Here is an 11,892-nt window from a genome sequence, read left to right on the forward strand (position 1 = left end):
CGAATTACATAGAAACAACAGCACAACATGAGCCGATGACAGAACCGATAGTCAGAAAGATGGGAAGAAGAGCGGGAATTTAACATTAACAAGATAAACACAGAATAGCAAAAGGAACAAACTCACACAAAAACATTAGCAGAGAAGAAAGAAAAGGAAGCGATAAAGTATTATCTAAAACAATATTGTAAAGGAACATGGAACGAGATTAAAAACTAGAATCTTTTAGCCGTGTAATCTGTATTCGTAACTCTTTGATGAGAAATGGAGGAATGTTTAGTCAGCAAGCCTTCCTCTTTCAACCTCATTTTGAACCATTCTACGTATTAAAAGATTCAGCAGGTGTTCTGTCGAAATACAACTCTTTCATATGAAATTGATTTGCTGTCAACAGACAATGGCAGATGTTGCTCAAATGAATATACATTTAAATCTTGTAACAATACAATGTTTAATGCTCTATTCCAATTTTAATAGGACTTCGAACGATTTGTTACAGTTTTGTGTTTTAGTCAACCAGGATGAGCCAGATAAGGGACAACACATGGAGATCATGAGGATCTGAGAATGATGCAAACTTTAAACTCATCAAAATGCGTATAGTTGAAAACTAAAAACGGCACTTTTAGGTTAAAATACTTGAACAAAAAAAATTATTTCACATGCAATTTGTTCGGTAAATTGCCAATTCGTCTACTGCCAACTCGTCCACTCATCACATTTAGTGTAATGCCATTTCGTTCATGAACATTTCGTCTAATCACCAGTTCGTCTATGACCATTTCGTCTCGTAACCAGTTGGTCAACATCAATTTCCTTTTGGCAGACTTTAATATGTGTACCTGTATATCCAGTGTTGTTATGAATGTGGAACTAGCATAACATAAACATGTTCCAGAATGGCATATGAGTGATTTAGAATATTGGACTGTTTATTTTCCATACCAATATCAATAACAGGAGAGGGTTGCGTAGTTATGTCTAGGACAAGACATGATTTACTTGCTGACATGGGAATGTACACTTACTCACGATGTAACCATTCGGATAATTTTGTCTCCTGTAAAATACCCCCTTCCTTCTTCTTCCCCACTTCGGATCGGAAAAGTAGCTGATAAGCCGTATTGTATTCATAAAGGAACGTTGTAAATTATGTAACATAAATAATGTCTTTTAAACTCGTTAAACGAAGATGTCATTCAAATGTGCCACTAGAATACACAGTTGAATTTTGGATTTTGACGACATATCAAAGTTTTAGTATATATATATATATATATATATATTAATTTGGTTGTAGTAACTATAGTACCCCTGTATAACAACGCTACAAAATGCACGTCATTGAAAAGTACCCTGTTTATAAGTGAAAATGTGCAATCCCCTTTCAGTTATGTGCTCTCCATACATTATGGTAAGACTTTCATTTGAAATTTTGTACTTTAAAAGTTACATTATCAGGAAAAACATGTAGAAACAGCTTTGAAACGATGATCTAGGCTTATTCCAGAGGAGAAAATACGAAACCCCCTCAAATATACACGTTCCAAAGAGTGTTGCAACTTTGGTGTTACGTTCCTATAGAGGACCAAAGCCTATAAGATGTCTTTAAATTACACACTAGAGTTTGAAAATAACACCAAAGAGTGTCGAAGTAAAAACCAAAGGTGTTGTAATAACACCCATGTGTGTTGAATTAACACAGTAAATCTAACATCAGAGTAAAATGACTGGTATTGTCATATCTGTATACCCCGGTTAGCACCGCAGTTTTTACTGTGAGGAAACTCTCTTTTGAAAATGATGCTTTCGGCAGTAGATTTAAAGATAGAGTTGAAAATGAGGATCAAGGATGAATGGGGATCATAGGTTGGAATGGTCTTCTGTCTGTGAATAGGAATACATTTTTTTTTGAAAAATGAATGAATGAATAAGCAATAATAACAATAATAATAATGATAGTAATAATAATAGAATTATAATAATAATGATAATGATAATAATAGCAGTAATAATAATAATAATAATAACAAAAATAATAATAATGATAAGAAGAAGAAGGAGAAGAAGAAGAAGAACTGTCAAATGAACTCTCGGATTGATCCTCACAAGGCCAATGTAATATATGTATATATATATATATATATATATATATATATATATATATATATATATATAGCTATCGACAGTAGATATGAAAATAGCGCAAAAACTCAAATTCAAATCATGGTGGCATGTTGGTAAACAGGCAAAATTCCGTTAAATATAGGCTTAACAATCTAATTTTCCTGATAAACTCTCTCACTTGGAGCCCGCATGTTAACAATTTCACTAGAATTTCCATTTTAAATGAATCACATCAAGCTGTTGGAACATTAATTGCGCAGACCCCGCGTGTAAACAGAGAAATCTGTTGCTTTTATTTGAATATTGAAATCTTTTATGGCCTGTGTTGAGTGAAGGCAGACACACTGTAAATTGAAATCCAACAACATGAACAAGTTACGCTTATCGTCTCTCCTCGTTATTCTTCGTAAATTACTCATTTCATGCATTCACATTTTTCTTCCCCTCTTTTGGCCACTATCATTATTTTAATTATGTAATTTTATATTAATGAATAATTTGATTTTAGGGGTCCACGATTAACAAGCACAACTTCACAGTGGACCTCTCCATTTCCAGCATGTTATTTTCAGCCACAAATATATCATGATCCATATTAAGTTTCAAATGTATAATTGTTTCTTTATTACATTGCAATTGTTATAATTGTATTCATGATGGATTTTGTCTACTGTTTTGTTGGAAATTAGAAAAAATAAAATTGAACTGAAACTGAACTCTCCACTCTATCATCTATCACACTAGTGAATAATCGCGTACTAAATATGACAGAGAGAAAATGCAAAGGGGGTAGAGATAGAGAGAGAGAGACAGACAGACAAATGAAGATAGGTAAATATAGCTTGTATAGAGAGAATGGGATGAATGGCATAAACATTCATGGGATAAAATGATGTATGTTTATCATGCCTATGCCTATGGCATGTATGGGATTTTAAAATCTTTGATTGAAAAAAACTGAGAGAAAGCCGAAGATAATGGAGGTAATGTAGGAAGAGAAGAAGAAGACAGTATGTGTGTTTGGATATGTGAGCTTGTAATGGCCTACATCTGGGGCCATTCTCTTCCATTTTACCTATCAACCGGACAAGTCCTACAACAATGTCCAATTGCCAAATTAATAGACTATTTGTGTGTTTGTATGTGTGTGTGTGTGTGTTTCTGAGAGAGAGAGAAAGATAGAGAGAGGAGGAGAGGGGAGTGGGGCATACAGACAGAAAATACATCTAGCAGGGGAGACATGCAGGGACGGATATGGAGAAAGGAGGCAACATGAAGAGTGCGAGATTGAGAGGGTATCTGGAATTAGATATTGTGATAAAGGATACGAGCTACAAGAGAAATTAAGAACTGAAGAGAAAGAGAGGGGTGGAGTGGCGGGAGAGAGAAAGGGAGGGGGAGAGAGAGGGGGGAGAGAGAGCAAAAGTGGGGAGAGGGAAACTTTGAGGTTGATGGAGACGAAGTTAGTATAAGGCGGTGTCAAGCGTGAGTAAAGACTATAAGCATATCATGAGAGGTAGGCTGAAAGAGAAGAAGAAAAGAAAAATGACAAGAGAGAGTGACAGCAAGAGCTAGCATGATGAATGGATAGATCGATATCAAGAAGACGGGATCGAGAGTGAATGATCGTTTAAAACGACAGGCCCCGTCCCGCCTTGCGCGCTTGACTGGCCGTACAGCTCGCTTGACGGGCGCGTTTACACGATTAAATCGAAAATGCGTTTGATAGATCGGGTGTTCGGGGGTGTTTCCAGGGAAAGAATTAAAGGAGAATGAAACTCCTGGAGCAAGTTAGCTTTTGTGAAAGCAGACAAATCAAAGAATAAGATCAACAAAAGTTTGAGTGAAATAGGACTAGCAATAGAAGAGTTATGAGCATTTGAATGTCAAGATCACTAATGCTATGGAGATCCTCATATTGGCAATGCGACCAAGATCTTTGATGTCACAGATGAACAACTCTCCCCTTTTGGACACTGAAAATATACCCCAAAACATCTCTTTTTGCTCATTCTAATCATATGACAAACGATTCATCAATGATATAATGTTGTGAAACCTCTGTACTTGTCTTCTCATAAAGAGAACACCTCACCTTGTGATAGACTCTATAAAAGTGAGAATATAAGTGAAATAAGTACTAAAGTAATGAGGGAGTGATCTCGACATTCAAATGCTCATAACTTCCTTATTATTCATTCAATCTTCCTCAAACTTTCAACAATATGTTTCTTTGATTTTTCTCTTTGATATGGATTCAGCTGGTTTCAAGGGTTTCATTCTCCTTTAAGGCGCTCGCTTTGCAACACACACTCAGAATATCATGGATGTGAAATCATTATCGATTGCCTGGAGTTCGAGACAATTCCAAAACACGATTGAGACATTTTTTAATCAACAATGGGATTGACTTCGAATTCCATTTTTATTTTACGCATTAAACACACAATTTAATAAACAACATGTACTAATCTTAAACAACCGGGTGGATGTATCATAAAGCCGTTCGTACGTTACGAGCGACTATAGTGATCCTTTCTTAAGAGCTAAATCACACCAATCAAAATTTGGTGGGCATGATTTACCTTAAGAAAGGATACCAATCGTTCGTAAAGTCACTCGTAACTTATACGAACAACTTCATGAAACATCCTCCTGATGTATTTCACGAACGTACGGCGATTCTTTAACAGTATAAAGAGAGTTTAATTTCTTCTTATACTATTTATAACCTGAGTTTTATCTTGTTTTTTAAGAAAGAATGTATGCGTACCAATGAAAATTTTGGTCCCCGTGGGGATATTGGGAAGGGAGGGGCAGCGAGACTCCCCTCTCCCATGGGCTGCTGTACTAAATTCCAACTTCGGAGGGGGGTCACGCTATCCACCCCCCCCCTCCGGAATCGCTGCTCATGGAAAGGGGTATAAGAAAAAGCGAATGGTTCAAATGCTGAGTGTCTTGAAGTTTGGTCACATTCGGTGACTGACACACTTTGTATACCAATAACATTAATAATGCGAAATGATAATTGTCTTGGCTTTTTGAAGTGTTTCGCGAATTGGAACAAGATCCTTTAGGGACAAATTTGTGACGTAAATGTCGACTTGTCATTATTGGTTTCAGGAGGCGAAGGGGATATTCCATAAAAGCGGTCAAGTAAAGTGCAAGGAGGGGTCGAAGACCAGTTTATCATCATTATCGTCATCACCACCACCACCATCAACATCATCACCATCATCACCACCACCATCATCATCATTATCATCATCATCATCGTCGTCATCATCATCATCATCATCACCATCATCATCAACATGATTGTGAACCACCGCCATTATTTCCACCACCATTATCGTGAAAGATAAGTGTATCGAACTGGCGACGTGAGAAAGCAAGGTCATTTAATCATCGGAAGCAATGAAGTCGACAAGATGTGAAGAAATTGGGTCGAGAGTGAGAATGAAGATGGGAGGTTGGGGTACTTTTCATCATGACGTTATGCTTGAATGATACATTACTCTTAGCAAAGCAATGTGAGAGGAAACGTCACTCTATGGGCTTTATGTGCGAGTGCTTCAACATTTCAACCCCTCATCTCCGCTTTCAGCTCTTATCATTGTAAGACAGAGGTAAAATCCCCCAAAACTAACAAAACCCTTGATTTTGGCAAAGATCATTTTTTTTATAATTATATTTGTAATATTTTACTTCACCAGTTCACAATCAGGTGAATTATCCATAATTCTGTCAGTAAGCATGGTAAGTTATGAACGACCGGTGATCCTTTCTTAGGAACTAAATCAACACCAATGAAAATTTGATGTGAAACATTAAAAACGAGAAAGGATCACCAGTCGTTTGTACCTTCGCTCTTACGAACAGCTTTATAGAAACTCCCACCAGCTGTATCAACGTATAAAAATATATCACGGCACCTAAACTTTAGTGTTGTAATGTTGTTATTAGCCCTTTCTTAATATTATCCCCTTCTTATCATTCCCTACCCATTGAACAGATCACCCTGTATGAAATAAGTAACTTGTAAATCTTTCACAAGCTCATCAATATCCATCAAACACATTTGAGTGTGAACGCACTTTATGCCAAGTCCTCAGCGCGTCACACTTGGGTGACAGCGCGCACATCCATCGACTCTCTTGCTCTTATGGTGTCCTCAACTCAAAAATCAAAAATTAATATCGCCGCGTTTGCTTCTTAAGAGGTGACGGAGGCGCCGCGATGTCGGTCCGCTCGCTCGCCCGGAAAGATCGCCCAGCTCCAATCCCCGAGGAAGAAAAAAAGAAAACCTGTCTAGAAACATTCTTTGAAGAGCATATGAACCATTCATGTTAGAAACTGAGAAATGATCCACGTTGGAGACATGAAGAGGAAGAGGGTTGGCTATTTTCGCCATCGTTATCGTCATCGTTTTCATTAAGAAATTAAAAATATCAGGTCTGGCAACAGCGATCAAAATTCAAGGCCTTACCTTTAAAAAAAATCTGGTACTCGATATGCAGGTCATTCCACTTTGTAAACACGTTTTTATTCATACCAAAATAATGCATCATCATCTTTAAACCAAAAAAAATCATCATCGCAATCCACGCCACATTCATCATCAACATCATTATTACCACCACCATTATCAGCATTGTCATTATCATCTTCTCAAATAATCGACATCATCGTGAATGTCATCGTCATCATCGGACGAGAAGAAAGGCGGGAGGAGAAGAAGAACAAGAAGAAGACTAACAAGAAGAAGAGAAATAGAAACAAAGAATCACAAAAACCACAGTGCTATAAGAATTAAAAAAAAAAATGTATAGTTTGATATTCTTTAGAGATGAACAAAATGAAGCTATGTCGAACGTCCCACCAAGCTTACCACTCGAATACTTCTCCATATATTTCAAGGCAGACATCCTGAAATTGAGCCTTGACAACAAGACATCGAGAGCCCTTTTTCCACATTCGATCCAGTGATTGAATTTATGAATTTTGGAGCAAGTCGAACGGAGAACATCTGCTGTGCCTCTTACGCCTTTCCGCCCCTATTTCATTTCCCCCCTCTCTCGAGTTTCGTCACTCTTACATTCTGGGGTTTTGTTTAACGTCGTATTCATCTCTCATTTACATATCAAATTTTGAAAAAAAGATACTTCGCCAGTGTTTTTTCTTTTTTTCTTTCTTAACTCTCTAGGTACTATTTGCTTTTTACACTTCTTTTTTTCTCCTCATAATTGTGACCATGGTGTCGTAGAGTATATTGATTCTGTTTCCCAGGTGCATTTCGCATCGGAAAGAAAAGTTTTATTTTTCTCGACTTCATACCTCGTTATCCCTGCTTTGCCACTTCATATCGAATCACTTCTTCGTGCTTAATTTACCCAGTAGCCAGTAGTAGCGGCATCAGGATATTTAAAGGCGAGGCAATTGGAGGGCAAAAGAAAATGTTTGAAAGAAGGGCGAACTACTCTACATTTCTTTCTTTATGATTCAAACATTTTTGGGGGGTGGGCTGATTCTACTTTGGATTATTTTGGACGTGTATCCCTTACCAAGGACATTTTCTGTCTGAATTAAACAGTACAATTATTTGTGTTTAAGTGTATTCAAAAGATTAATCATGCCCCCCCCCCAATGAAAAAAATGTTATAAAAGACGATCGCAGCCAGCCGTACGGTAGTAGTGGCATAAAACTTCATGTTCCATAGTTCGTCACATATCATTTCAGTATTTTGTTAAAAGACGTGGTATTTTTTTCTTCAGCTGTCATCAGAACTGTGATTGACTGACGGTTGAAAAAGTTAATTTTCAAGTTGTAACCACAGAATGGTAAACAAACCAAAAACAACATGACAAAATCTTGAAGCATTTGAAGGATAATGTATAATTCGTAATGAGGATACTCGTTCAAGATCTACCGTAGATCGTGTTCGTATTATCGCAGAGGGTAAGCGGAGACGAGCCCTGAGACCGATCTCGTTTCATGGAGGCCTGTCGATCTCGTCAGCGGCTCTTCAAAAAAACGAAATATTAAAAGCCAGATGAGAGAAACTGACAGGGGGCTCATTAACGTTCTCTCTCCCTGATACTCAACAACGCCCCTCCTCTTATCTTGCCTCCATCTCGTCAACGATTCTCTTCTGCTCTCTCCTTTTATCTTTCGAGCTCTCTCTCTCTACCTATCTCTGCCCCTTCCTCTTTTTTCTGCCTCCCCTCTAACGTCTTTTCTTTCTTTCTTTCTTTCTTTCTTCCTTCTTTCTTTCTTTCTTTCTTTCTTTCTTTCTCTCTCTCCCTCTCTCTCACTTTCTCTCTCGTATTATTATTAGTAGTAATATTAGTAGAATAAGTAGAAGTGGTAGTAATGGTAGTAGTAGTATAGCAGCAGCAGTAGTAGCAGTAGAAGTCGTCGTAGTAGTATAGCGGTTCTTGTTGTCTATTGTAGTTGAACTAATGCTCATCATTATGACAGTGATTACAATTGTATTAATAATAAAAACATAAATAATGATTATAATCTTAATAATAATAATGACAATAATCATAATGATAAAATGAGAACAACAATAATGATAATAATAATAATAATACTAATAATACACTATTCTACTTTTTAAAAGCGCGCACTTGCGCTATCACTACCACCCCCCCCCCCCCCTTCATAGACATGTACTTCTCTCTCTCTCTCTCTCTCTTTAATCTGTCTTACTTTTCTGCTCCTCCCCCTCTCTTTCCCTTTCTGTCACTATCCCCTCCTCCCCTTCTCTCTTCATTTCTCTCATTCCACTTCATCCAACCATGGCGCCAGCACCCATCGATGACTGTTTACCAAGATGAAAATTATCTGCCGCCGCGGCGCTTCATAAAACAGCGGTCTGCCTTAAAGTGCGCTCTTTACCATGTCATCTGCCGTGCTTTTTCACGCCCGACAGAAATTGATCAATCCATATACCTCATTAGTTTTCATTTGCAGACCGCTTATCTGTCGTCAGTACATGTCTTCTCCCCCAAACGCCCATCACGAACCCGGGATTGTAGTTTGCAAAGTATACATCTTACATCAAATTTTGGTCAAACTCAAAAGGTCAACAGAAAGTTTAAGGGGAATCAGGTCATTTACAATCCTACCACTATAGACTATGACTTTTCTATTTTGTTCGTAGGCCCACAGTCCACGAACAATTAGAACGAATATTAGTCAACTCGCTGCACTGATTAAAACTTAACGGCATCAATCCAAGAATAACTCTACAATGTAAAATCACTAGTTAATTCCTTCGTAAATTACAAAAAAAAACACCATCTACTACTTCGATGATATGATGATGACGATGATGAACGGTGATGATGATGATGATGAAAATGATGATGGTGATGATGACAACGACGATGATTATGATGATGATGGTGATGATAATGCTACTGTTGCTGATATGATGATAATGTTATTACAAATTTTAACCGTTTCATGGCAACAGCTACATTTAAAATAATTTTTCCCATGTATTAGGAAAATATGCCTGGACATTCGAAATTCTATGCTTTCCTAAAACATGTATTTGTATGGTATTCATATATATATATATATATATAGATAATGATTAGCACAATGTGAACTATAGGGAGGCCCATTTTTTCTTATCGGAATCAAAATCATGAAAAAGTATGTGTATTACATTTTGCTGATGATCCAAATTGACTGTAATGTTTTTTTTTTTCACTTCAGCAGATTATTCATTGTCATCCTCCTAATGTTGATTGATCATCAGTCATGATCATTTATGTGCATTATTTACTTTATACTGTTTAAATATCATCTGTGTGCTATAATTTGACGGACATGCAATCTTTAATAATTAAATGAACATAATTTAAAGGTAAATTCAACATTTTACCGTTGTTCAATTTGTTTTTGCTATAAATCCGATTTTTTACATTTTACACTCTAAAAAATAATCTGCTAAAACAGCGTGGGACATGCAGCATTGAGCACCCAACTATAGCGCTAAAGCACCCGAATGGCTAAAAATTACCAAGCCGAATATAAGCATGATCAAAGCTCATAAAGCGTTGAATTTAGCACTTAGAATGTACTTTAGCATTATGAATTATGAAACAAGTAGGATATAAAAAAAACTAATTAATGTACATGTATATGTTGTAGAGGGTACATCGAAATAGTCCTGTCTTTTGATGAGCATTATCATTAGTAGACATAGGACACATATATTCTTACTCATATATTTGACTCCAGCTATGATAGTATCGAAAGAATATCACTATAATCGTCTCTTCATGATACGGCTGCTGCGTCTTCTGCGAGACTTCCTATGGACAATATCACTTTAACATGTTCAACCGCCTTTTCAAATACAAATTATTTCAAGTGCTGATACTTCCACTACTGTTCTGACTGTTTCTACATCTACTGATTATGATAACATAAATATATTGTTATTATGACAGTGATGATAATTATGATGATATAAATAATCAGAGAATGATGGTTTTGATAGAGGTAATGCGGCTGGTGATAATGATGATAATTGTCATTATCATTACTAACGTATTATTATCTAACTGCAAGGACATCGGAGAAGAAGACGACGACGATGTGTGTTGATAATAATGACGATGACGACGATGATGATTGTGGCTGTTGACATCAAATCTATCATCGTTTTGTTGTTGGTGCTGTTTTTCTATTATCATTCCATAATAGTCATAGTCACCATTGTCATCATAATCAATTGACTTCTAATGAGATTTGCATTATTGTTATATCATGAATGTAGCTAAAATAAGAGACGAAAATGACAACATAAATCTACACACACTGAAAATTTTGGGCAACGTACTGTTCACCGTGTTCGGTAATATATGTTGGTAAAAAAATATATATATTGAGTTAATTGAGTTAATTTATTTCCCCATAATAAATAATTTTTATTACCCAATTTAGGCAGATTTTGACAAATAGTTGTGTGGACTGTATGTTGCTCAGGGTAAGTTAAAAGTTGGGCTTTCTTGCCCAACTATTTTAGGAGTGTAGACACTGATAGAGTCAACATAATTATTCCAAAGGTTATAAAGTTATGAATTAATATAGAACTGTAACGTATAGCCTTTAATTTCGTCAGTGTAACATACGCACACATACCTGTCCTTATGCCCTTATGCTATTTACAAACACGTTCCCGACGAATTTGACAGACAGTGCGCTGATCGACGGGCATCGATCAATATCGATCCCATGTTGACGATGATATCGAGTCGAATTGATTCAATAAACATTCCGGCACGGAAATGAAAATACGACGCCGTGTTTGATTTCATCGTTTGACATCAGCATCGGTATCGTGTACGGGGGAACAGAAGTAACTGTGGCATATTCACTTCACTTTCTATTTTCGTTTCTTTCCCTTCGAATTTGTGAACAGGTGGAGAAATACAATAAGAATTGCACTTGTTGATTAAGCACCTTACATGCATTTTTGTTCATGGGCGGCGCAGGAATATTTTTGAAGTGGAAGGGGTGATGATGTCGGCCTAATATAGTTGACGTCATATTTTTGATCAATTGATTTAGAAAGATATAGAGAGTTACACGGTCTACATGGTCTAGATTGCTTTTTGTACATTTCTTCCTCCTTTTCTTCAGTTTATTTTCTCCTCTTATCCTCTTTTCCACTTCTTGAAAAATCACAGGGGCTGTCGCCCCTGCCCCCCCCCCCTTTCACTCATTCCGCCCCTGGT

Source organism: Lytechinus pictus, chromosome 18 (genome assembly GCF_037042905.1).
Source record: "Lytechinus pictus isolate F3 Inbred chromosome 18, Lp3.0, whole genome shotgun sequence".
NCBI classification, from domain to species: Eukaryota; Metazoa; Echinodermata; class Echinoidea; order Temnopleuroida; family Toxopneustidae; genus Lytechinus; species Lytechinus pictus.